The sequence below is a fragment of the Carassius carassius genome, chromosome 7 (assembly GCF_963082965.1).
Source record: "Carassius carassius chromosome 7, fCarCar2.1, whole genome shotgun sequence".
In the NCBI taxonomy this organism is placed as follows: domain Eukaryota; kingdom Metazoa; phylum Chordata; class Actinopteri; order Cypriniformes; family Cyprinidae; genus Carassius; species Carassius carassius.
In genome coordinates this window covers 34350730-34360729 of record NC_081761.1, presented here as the reverse complement: position 1 = coordinate 34360729, position 10000 = coordinate 34350730, and the positions used below count along the sequence as shown (strand labels likewise).

General features: G+C 34.6%; 1 protein-coding gene across 4 annotated transcripts in view; it reads right to left on the bottom strand.

The window, feature by feature from the left end:
• Window positions 1-10000, bottom strand: part of LOC132144025 (type II inositol 3,4-bisphosphate 4-phosphatase-like) — a 162740-nt gene that overhangs the window by 93056 nt on the left and 59684 nt on the right. The gene's annotated exons all lie outside the window — the stretch shown is intronic.

Genomic DNA, 10000 nt, shown 5'->3' with positions numbered 1-10000 from the left:
CTAGCGCTTTATGCTAATAGATCTGAATGGGACGCCGTTAGCAACCCATTTTGCTTCTGTAACGTGACACTTTTCTGAGTGAAACAGAATATTTAATGATTGAAAGAAACGCAGGGACTTTTTTATCCATTGGGGATTAATTGGAGAGTGACAAGTAGTCACTATATAGTAAAAACGTAGCTTGATGTTTGGAGGGGTTAATAAAGAGTCATTCTTGATGTTAATCGAAAAGGAAAGTCATTTCAGAGTTGTCACAAGTTACTTTTTCCTATATATTTTTTTATCTCAAAGTGATTGTCACTATACAAGCTGTCACACAAGAAGATCTTTGTGAAGTTTATGCACTTACTGTATATATACAAGCTAAAAAGATGTTTGTACCTGCCACCCACTTGCCACCCACTGTGCTTTAAAATTAGCAATATATATATATATATATATATATATATATATATATATATATACACACACACACACACACACACACACACACAACATACATGAACACTACTCTTCAAGTTGCAGAGATGCATTAAATTGATCAAAAGTGGCAGTAAAGTCATTTATAAAGATACAAAAGATTTCTATTTCAAATAAATGCTGTACTTTTTATTCATCAAAGAATCCTGATAAAAATGTATCTTAGTTTTCACAAAAATATGAAGCAGCACAACTGTTTACAACATATAGTAAATGCTTCTTGAGCAGTAAATCAGCATATTAGTGTGATTTCTGAAGGATCATGTGACATTGAAGACCGGAAAAATTATGCTGAAAATTCAGCTTTGATCACAGCAATGAATGACATTTTACAATATATTCAAACAGAAAAGTTCAATTTTAATAAAATTTTAGTAAACATTATAAGATACTAAGTCAATTATGAGATGAAGTCAAAATTATGAGATACCAAGTCAATTATGAGATAAAATATCAAGATTATGAGATAGTTAAGTATGTTGATTATAAGATAAAATGCAAAATTATGGGATACTAAATTGATTATGAAATATGAAGTCAAAATGATGAGCTATTAAGTCAATTATGAGATAAAAATGTTGAAATTATGAGATACTATGTCGATTATGAGATACAAAAGTCAAAATGATAAGATACTCGGTCAATTATGAGATAAAAAGTCAAAATTATGAGATACCAAGTCAAGTATGAGAAAAAACATATTAATTATGAGATGAAGTCAATATGAAAAAGTCAAAATTATGAGATACTACAGTAAGTCAGTTATGAGATACAATATCAAAATTATAAGATAGTAGAGTATGTTGATTATCAGATAAAATGTAAATATTATGAGATAGTAAGTTGATTATTAAATAAAAAGTCTAAATTCTAAGACACTAAGTCAATCATGAGATAAAATATCAAGATTATGTGATAGTTAAGTATGCTGATTATAAGATAAAATGTAAAAATTACGAGATACTAAGTCTATTATGAGATAAAAAATTAGAAATTATGAGATACAAAAGTCAAAATGATCAGATACTCGGCCAGTTATGAGATAAAAAGTCAAAATTATGAGATACCAAGTCAATTATGAGATAAAACATATTCATTATGAGATATGAAGTCAATTATGAAACAAAAAGTCAAAATTATGAGATACTACAGTAAGTCAGTTATGAGATACAATATCAAAATTATGAGATAGTAGAGTATGTTGATTATCAGATAAAATGTCAAAATTATGAGATACTAAGCTGAGTATGAAATATAAAGTCAAAATTATGAGCTAATAAGTCTATTATGAGATAAAAAATGTGAAATTATGAAATACAAAAGTCAAAATGATCAGATACTCATCCAGTTATGAGATAAAAAGTCAAAATTATGAGATATCTAGTCAATTATGAAACAGAGTCAAGAGACTTTTTACTTTTAATATAATAATTTTGACTATTTATCTCATTATTACATCTTTACGTCATAATTCTGAATCATCAAATAATTATTTTGTTTTCAAACCCTTTTTTATTGAAAAACACAACATATCTGACAATATCATATCTCAAAAGCAAGTTACCCAATATTAAATTTGTTCATTAAACTGTTGCTTAAAATCAATATCACACAATGATGCTGCCTCCTTGTCATTTATTAACTCGGAAATGGCTCCAGCCATTTGCTGTACATTTTAATTTTAATTTTAATACATTCACGTATCATGTACCAGAGTCCTGCATAGTATAAAAAGGGCAAAGGAAAGAGCAGCAGTGGTGAGAATCATAAATCTTTTCACATACAGAAACACAAGACTTGATGATTTATGATGGCTTTGAACTTACAGCTGACTCTGACACCATTTCTTACTGTGAATAACAGCAGAGTCAATTAAGAGAGGCAGAATTAATATTTCTCTCTCAAAAATACATACATGTCTTTATTTCAAGCTAGAGGGCATCTCAAGGACACAGTGGCTTCCACACAGAGAAGACCTGCTAGTCAAGATACTGCATTGGTGCTGCTCACAAAAGGACTGAGATAGGTTGAATTTGAAAGTGATATTCAAGAGGGAGAGATGTGAAAAGCTAAATGAAGAGTGACATTGAAAAGAGGCACTTCAGTGGAATGTAAGAAACCAACCTTACTCTTTACCAGCCGACACACTGGATCTGTGTCAACCAAAGTGTCTATAAAACCTGCAGAAGAGCCATCCCTTAGCATTGCCATTCAGTTCAGTTTGTCGGCTGAAGCGTACCCTTTGCATTCTGCTGTCTTTGCTTAAGAGCACTGAGACAAAGAAAAAATAAAATAAAATACAAAACAACTTAACAACATTTAAAAAAATAAATAAATAAATAAAAGGCAAACTACACAATACAAATTAAACCAAAAACTGAATTAAAATCTAAAATTTAATAGTACATGATTGAATTTAAAAATACAAAACTAAGAAAATAAAATACAAAACTAAATAAAAAATACATTAATTATAAAATAAAATACAACAAAAATTATCATTTAAATAAAATGAAATAATAAAATGTATAAACGTGTCAAATCAAAATAAATAAATAAAATGTATTAAAACCAAAACTGTTGTACAGAACGTCATACCATACGTCATTTTATGGATGATTAGTTCAAATGAAGCAGCGGTGAAGCTGTAACACAGTCTCAGTCTCGTTCTGCCTTTATTTCTCTCAAGTTCTCCCATACATCTCATCCCACCTGCCGAGAAATCCTCCGATTTTTGACCTACATAAAAAGCCGGACGGTGCTAAAAATAGCTCGCTGGTTTTATGATAGTCTGTATGAGTAATGCTAGCACGATTCTGGAGAGCAAATGAGTGAAAGCGGCTCTGGATCCTTTCAAATGAATGAGCCGTTTCTTCCCTTTGTTTTTCCCATGACTCAGCAGCAATGGCTTTCGGAGGACAGATGCTTGTTTTGGAGCATTTGCAGTCTTTTCTAAACAGACGCTATGCAACAGTTACTCATGAATATGAACAACCAGATTACCCCATTACAGTGGAGCATATTAAATGAATTGAATTCATTCAGAAATCATGTCGCAGGCTGCGGCGAGAGGACGGTTTATCTGTCCGCTCGATATTATTGTGTATTAAAGCGGGCGGCTGATGGATGCCGCTGAGCGCTGTGAAAGGTCATTCGTCAACTGGTTTCCGAGGGCTGTTAAAATCCCAGCCTCAAACGAGGTCATGTTATGAAGCTCATGTCTAAAGACTGAGTGCTATAACCGTGTATTATAGAGTCTGTGTTTCATTCTAGAAAGGTGGTGATCTTTTAAAAAGGGTAATTGAGAAATAGGTCAGTCCATGTATGGGGGATCATTATTACGGAGAACGCAAAACCTGGCAAGAACACGCCAGGGTCATATTTAACCCTAAATTCACAAGAAAGAAATTATAGTTTGCATAAAGAAAATGTAGTCAGCTTTTGCATTTGAGTTGTGAAACTTCCTGGAAAAAAAAAATCTGTTAATCTAGCCGACAATTTTAATTAACAGTTAATTAAATGATTGCTAATTAATATGATCGCCACAACGATTACAGAAAATAAACAAAAATAAATAAATAGATGTTGGATCATTATTAGAGAAGCTGCATAACCTGTCAAGAACAAGGTCATATTTTACCCAAAAATCAAAAGAAAGAAATTAGAAATTATATTTTGCATAAAGAAAATGTAGTCTATTTTTAAACTTGTTTTGATAGATTACATTTCCTCAAAACACAGTCATTTCTGGGAAGTAATAAACTAAGTAAGAAAGCAAACAAATAAATGAATTAGTTAATTAAAATTAAAAGTTATAGATACATACACACACACACACACACACACCATTTTAATTAGATTTTGAGGTGAAATGTGGCATGGTCCGCCCACTGCATGCTCTAATGAAATGTTAAACTAGTGAATTCAGGCAAACATCTCGAGATTAAACTCCCCCAGCAATTGATTGTGCTCTGTCTGAGGATCTTACATGGCGCAGCTTTTACTGAGGCTTATGAATCGAGGCTGTGTGTTTGGCGCAGTCTTTCATTTCCAGAAAGCTTCATTATGTACGCCCTGCTTGTGGTTGCGAGTCAATTTGCAAAGGCATTTGTGAGGCAAGCTCCAATCAATGACAATCGAATGAAAGCGGCAGTCACTGGTGCAGAAAACAGGAAGCCAGCCATTGACCTCATCACAATCCAGCGCAGTAATTGTGCTCTATTATCAACTAGATTCGCAGGTTTCCTGTACCTGGTAATTCTGTTATTCACTTATTTCCTTATGGGATAATATGTTGAGAAGCGAGCCATGAATTGGCTCATGAGGAGGCCCAGATGGAATCTGAAGATGACTTCTTTCACACATTTTCTCCATTTATGGGCACCAATCTGTTTCATGTGGACAAATCTGTGGAATTTAAAGAATGAATTTAAACATGGTAAAATGTGTTAAACCATTTCTCTAAAGCTGAGAGTACTTCAGTCTTGAAAGCATGATCCCATTAACAGAAATATTTAATAAAACATTAAAAACTTTTAAGTGGGCTCAGATTCCAGTTGGTCTTTTTGAGTTGTGCAACTTTCAGAAATCTCTGTTTAGCTGCTGAGCACCAACAAAATAATGAAAATAATCGCCTTGACTAATATATTCTTATCATGCCTGAGCAGTTATTAGTAAATAAGTATATAAGTAAATAAAGTAAAATATATTTAAAAAAAATCTACAAATACAGGTATTTCGGCTGATAACCTTAAAATAATATAATCAGTGATAATAAATAATATTTTAAACCATAAAACAACACATTAAAATGATAATATAAAAAAACTTTTACCCTAAAATAATAATATTAATATAATAATTGTGATATCCTAAAAAATAAACCAATAAATAATATTTTTAAATATGACATTTAAAAAAATATAAGTCAATAACCTTAAAATAATATTAATATAATTGGTGTTATATCTTTAAATACTAATAAATAATATTATAAAATATAAAATAACATTTAAAAAAAGATGAAAAAAAAAATCAGCTGATAACCTTAAAATAAAAAATACAATAACATTAATATATATATAAATATATATAAATAATAACAGAGAACAGAAGCCCTGATCATCCGCTGTGTCATTTATTTTAACACCATCCATGATATTTTTTTCACACACATACATCTGCTTATCTCTCAGCATGAGGAAACGTCTGTTTTCTGTCTTTAAGTAAAAAAATACAGCATGTGAAACCAGACTAGCGGAACAGCGCGAGCTTGCAAGCGTCATTACAGTGTAAACTGACGGACATATGATATGGACATACAGAATCATATCTGAAACAGAAAACTAATAAATACAGTAAAATTGCCTTCTTTCATCAGAGACTGAGGGCTTCCACACATCAACATATCTCCGCATGAGAAGCGTCTATCAGAGGACGGGTCAGATCCAGCGATTAGGAATGATACTGGCTTTAGGAATTACATCATTTCTGGAAGCATTTTGCTGCTATGCTGTGTGTGAGCAATGCAATATAAGGACATTTAGCCGGGGCTCAAACTGAGGTTGAAAACTGGTAAAAAAAAAAAAAAAAAAAAAAAACAAAAAAAAAAACCACAAAGCATCCCCTCTGTAAAACCACCATCCCCCTTAACCATCCCCTTTAGATTAATAATGTTGTGCATTATATCGTGCAAATTACATGTTAATATCCTCTGCTTATGATGATGGTGATGGGAAAATCACAGCTCAGTACTGTAACAAGCGGAAGCAAGTGTCCGGCAGTTTTCAAGCGAAATGTGCTTCAAGTGCAACTTTTGAAGTTCTTTAAGAAGAAGACAACAGAAGGTGTGATTTGTCCTCGATTAGCATTAGAATTGAAAGACGTTCACTTGACACAATGTTATTGTGCTGTATGTGTGACTGTGAGGGATTGAGAGACGACAGAGCTGACATTATCGAGTATGTCACCGACTTTGCAGAAAACAAACAAAAACACGTCTTGAGAGTCCAAATGGTTTTATATTCTTTGCACAAGAAATTTACTTTTTCTGACTATCAGCACATGTGCACGAGCAGAAAAAATGCTATTAATTTTATAGCAACATGGTGCTACTGATGCTTGAATGAATCAGTTTTTGGTCAAATCGAGTGAGCCGGTTATTCAACGGTCCATTCAGATGGACTCAATTGTTTCGTTTCTAATTGAATCAGCCATTTTGAACAAATCATTTGATTTGAATGATTCAATAACTCATTTATTAAAACAGGTACTTGCTGCCAGTTACTGGTGCTTCTATTGTCATCATAATTTATCCATGACTGTCCTAAACCAGCCAAAAACATCAGTTTTGACCAAAATTGTTCTGATTTATTAAGTCGCTTTGGATAAAAGTGTACATGAACATGTACATGAACCCAAAGAAATCGACCACAACATCCCCACTGATTTATTTATTATTATTCTCTTTTATAATTCGACCACTGCATTTAACACACTGCAGTGTTGGAGTAAATAAAAACAAACCAAACAGCCTATTGGCAGTCGCCAGATCACATGGCTGCTCATTTGCATAAAGCATAAAAGGACACGCCCACCAGCATAAGAGGACACGCCCACCTCAGCATCATCCACTGAAGTCTCTGGAGCATCGCTGTACCATCGGTCACTCATCACTGTGTGTTTCAGCAGCTCCCCTGAGAAACGCTTCTCTTCACAGTTTGCCAACGCTGCCGAAAATGTGTTTTCACAAGTCGCTTGTTCTATCAGCTCGGCAAGTTCACAGCAGCGGCAACAAACATCTCAAACTCTCTCCACAGCGGATCCTGATCATCATGCAAACAAGCAGCTCACCTTCAGACCTTCAGGTCCTGGCCTGCGCTCATGAATGTGAAAGTATCTCAGACCAGTCAAAATGTCAAGCTAAACGGCAGCTTCCTGCAGAGGAAAGAGAGCAACAGGTACCACAGACTAAAAATACCCTGTTGTTCTGTGGGGCTGGATGGAAATAGCTTAAAGATAAGCTCTCGGTCTCAAGAACAAGGCTGGAGATGTCTTCATCTTTTAGAAACTCTAAAAGCCTTTAGAGTCTGTGAAGAGTCAGAGTATTAATATTTGACACCTCACACCTTTACATAACGAAGTATTCAAAGCACGCTGTGTGATGGAAAGCACAAGACTCCTACAAAAGAGTAGTTTAGTAGTCAGTCATTATTGGTTATATGTGAGTGATCCTAAACACAATGGTATCTATCAATGATAAACACAATTTTTGTACAGTAGTATGCTATTATGGTCCAAAAATAGTTTCAAATATCAGATTCATTTCTGTCATTATAATTCCTATTTATATGATGGTGACAAAAATGAAATGTAAAGTTTTATTTAAATAGATTAAACATGGTAGGAAATTATATTTTGCATATGTTAAGCTTTTTAGGACAATCATTTAGGACAATTAAGATTTTGTGTTTGTGTGTGTGATTTTATATTAACATAGTGGGGTTTTTTGTATCAATGAGTTTCTATAATTTTTATTTATTTCATATTTTGATATTTTCATAAATGTTTGTAGTGTTCATTTTATAAAATCAGGATTGTTTTCATATTCTTATTTTATATTTCTATGATAATTTGTAAGTTTTAGTAATGCCTATTTTTTTTATTTCAGTTGGTTTTAGCTATTTTCAGATATTAGTTATTTTTACATCAAGTTAAACTAAACGTTATATTTTATTCTGTTTCAGATAAATTTCATTTTATTCATAAGGCCAGTCAAACAGAAACACTGACACCTGATTTGAGACTGTCATCTGTGTGTGTGTGTGTGTGTGTGTGTGTTAGTGTGTGTGTGTGTGTGTGTGTGTGTGTGTGTGTGTGTGTGTGCGTGCATGCGCGTGTGTGTGTCCGTGTGTGTGTGTGTGTGTGTGTGCGTAAGTGTGTGTTAGTGTGTGTGTCCGTGTGTGCGTGCATGCGCGCGCGTGTGTGTGTCCGTGTGTGTGTTAGTGTGTGTGTGTGCGTGTGTGTGCGTGTTTGTGTGTGTGTGTGTGCGTGCGCGTGTGTGTGTCCGTGTGTGTGTGTGTGTGTGTGTGTGCATAAGTGTGTGTGTGTGTGTGTGTGTGTGTGTCTTTGTGCATGTGTGTGTGTGTGTGTTGTGGGGCAGGAAGGATTTGAGTAGGATGTTGATGTGCGTCATTGATATTGACAGTCTGGGCTGTTAGCATTCCTCCCGCTCGCTCCTGAAAGACACCAGGATTAGATTCATCAGAGCTGATGCAATCCCAGCACCGCAGCAGGGATGTCCTCCGACAACTGCTGCTAACCCATACACACACACACACACACACACACACAACATCAGCACGGCACTTAAACTAGAACACAGGGATGGCACAAACAACATAAGAGTCATGATCGTCTTACAAATAAAGATTTGGTTAAAACCAAAATACCTTTCTTCACAGCCTGATGCCAAAGCAGAAACATTTTAAGTTCCACCAAAAACTTTCTATTCTCTAATTCTTTAGAAAACCATCACAAGAATGTATTGATAAGTCTGGATTATATGTGGACTATTCACAATATATTAGCAAAAATGATACTGCTAAATGCTAAATGATAGATGATAAATGCTAAAATTAAAATGTATACAAATGTAAGAATCTAATGCAATGAATTGGAGTAAATAAATGGATTCGATTTTTACTCGTTTGTTTGTTGTCAGAAGTTTTCAAATATTTTTTAAATCTTATATTTTGCTCATATATATTTTCATTACTTTAACCCAGTTGATAAACTCCCATCTTTAAGTCTTCAGGTTTCTCATAATTGAGGGAAGCCTGTGGAAGGAACCTTTGAAAGAGCTTTATTTGCAGTGGAGTAAGATGCAATCAGCCGTATAATGATTGTTCCTGTAAACACGTTCCTTCCAAAGCGATCATTAGAGGCCTGATTGCCCGTTGGCCTCCATTATAACCGGCTCCGCACACAATCACTGCGCCTGGCGTCCCTGTCAGAGAAGAAACATGAGCGTGCGTGTGTCTGTCCACCCAAGCCTTTCATTAAAACAGTCTGCAGCTCCTCGTGTCAGACTGTGACGAGCCGAGCTTATCCCTGTCCCTCCGGAGTCAGAGCCCACTTCCTCTGTCAGCCATTTTAACTCGCTCTGTCTGATGCCTCCAGACTAACAATGAGAAAAATGTCAGAGCAGTGAAAAATGGGCCGCGCTCCTGTGACAGTGCGCTCGCCGCAGGCTAAATGTCAAAGCATGAACAGGTGGCTGTTTGTTTAGCATGTAATCCATGTGTGACTGTGTGAGGCGCAGATACAGGCTCGTTAGCATTAGCAAGCTGCTAAGCTAACAACCTGACGCTCCAGTAAGCATGCAGACACACAGCAGTTCTTAAGCCATGTTTAATCTCTTTAGTATTAAATCTAAAATAAATAATCAGTGTGATTACATTAATAATCAATTACTATTATTGCAATAAATATTGTTGTTATATTATTTTAATGATACAAA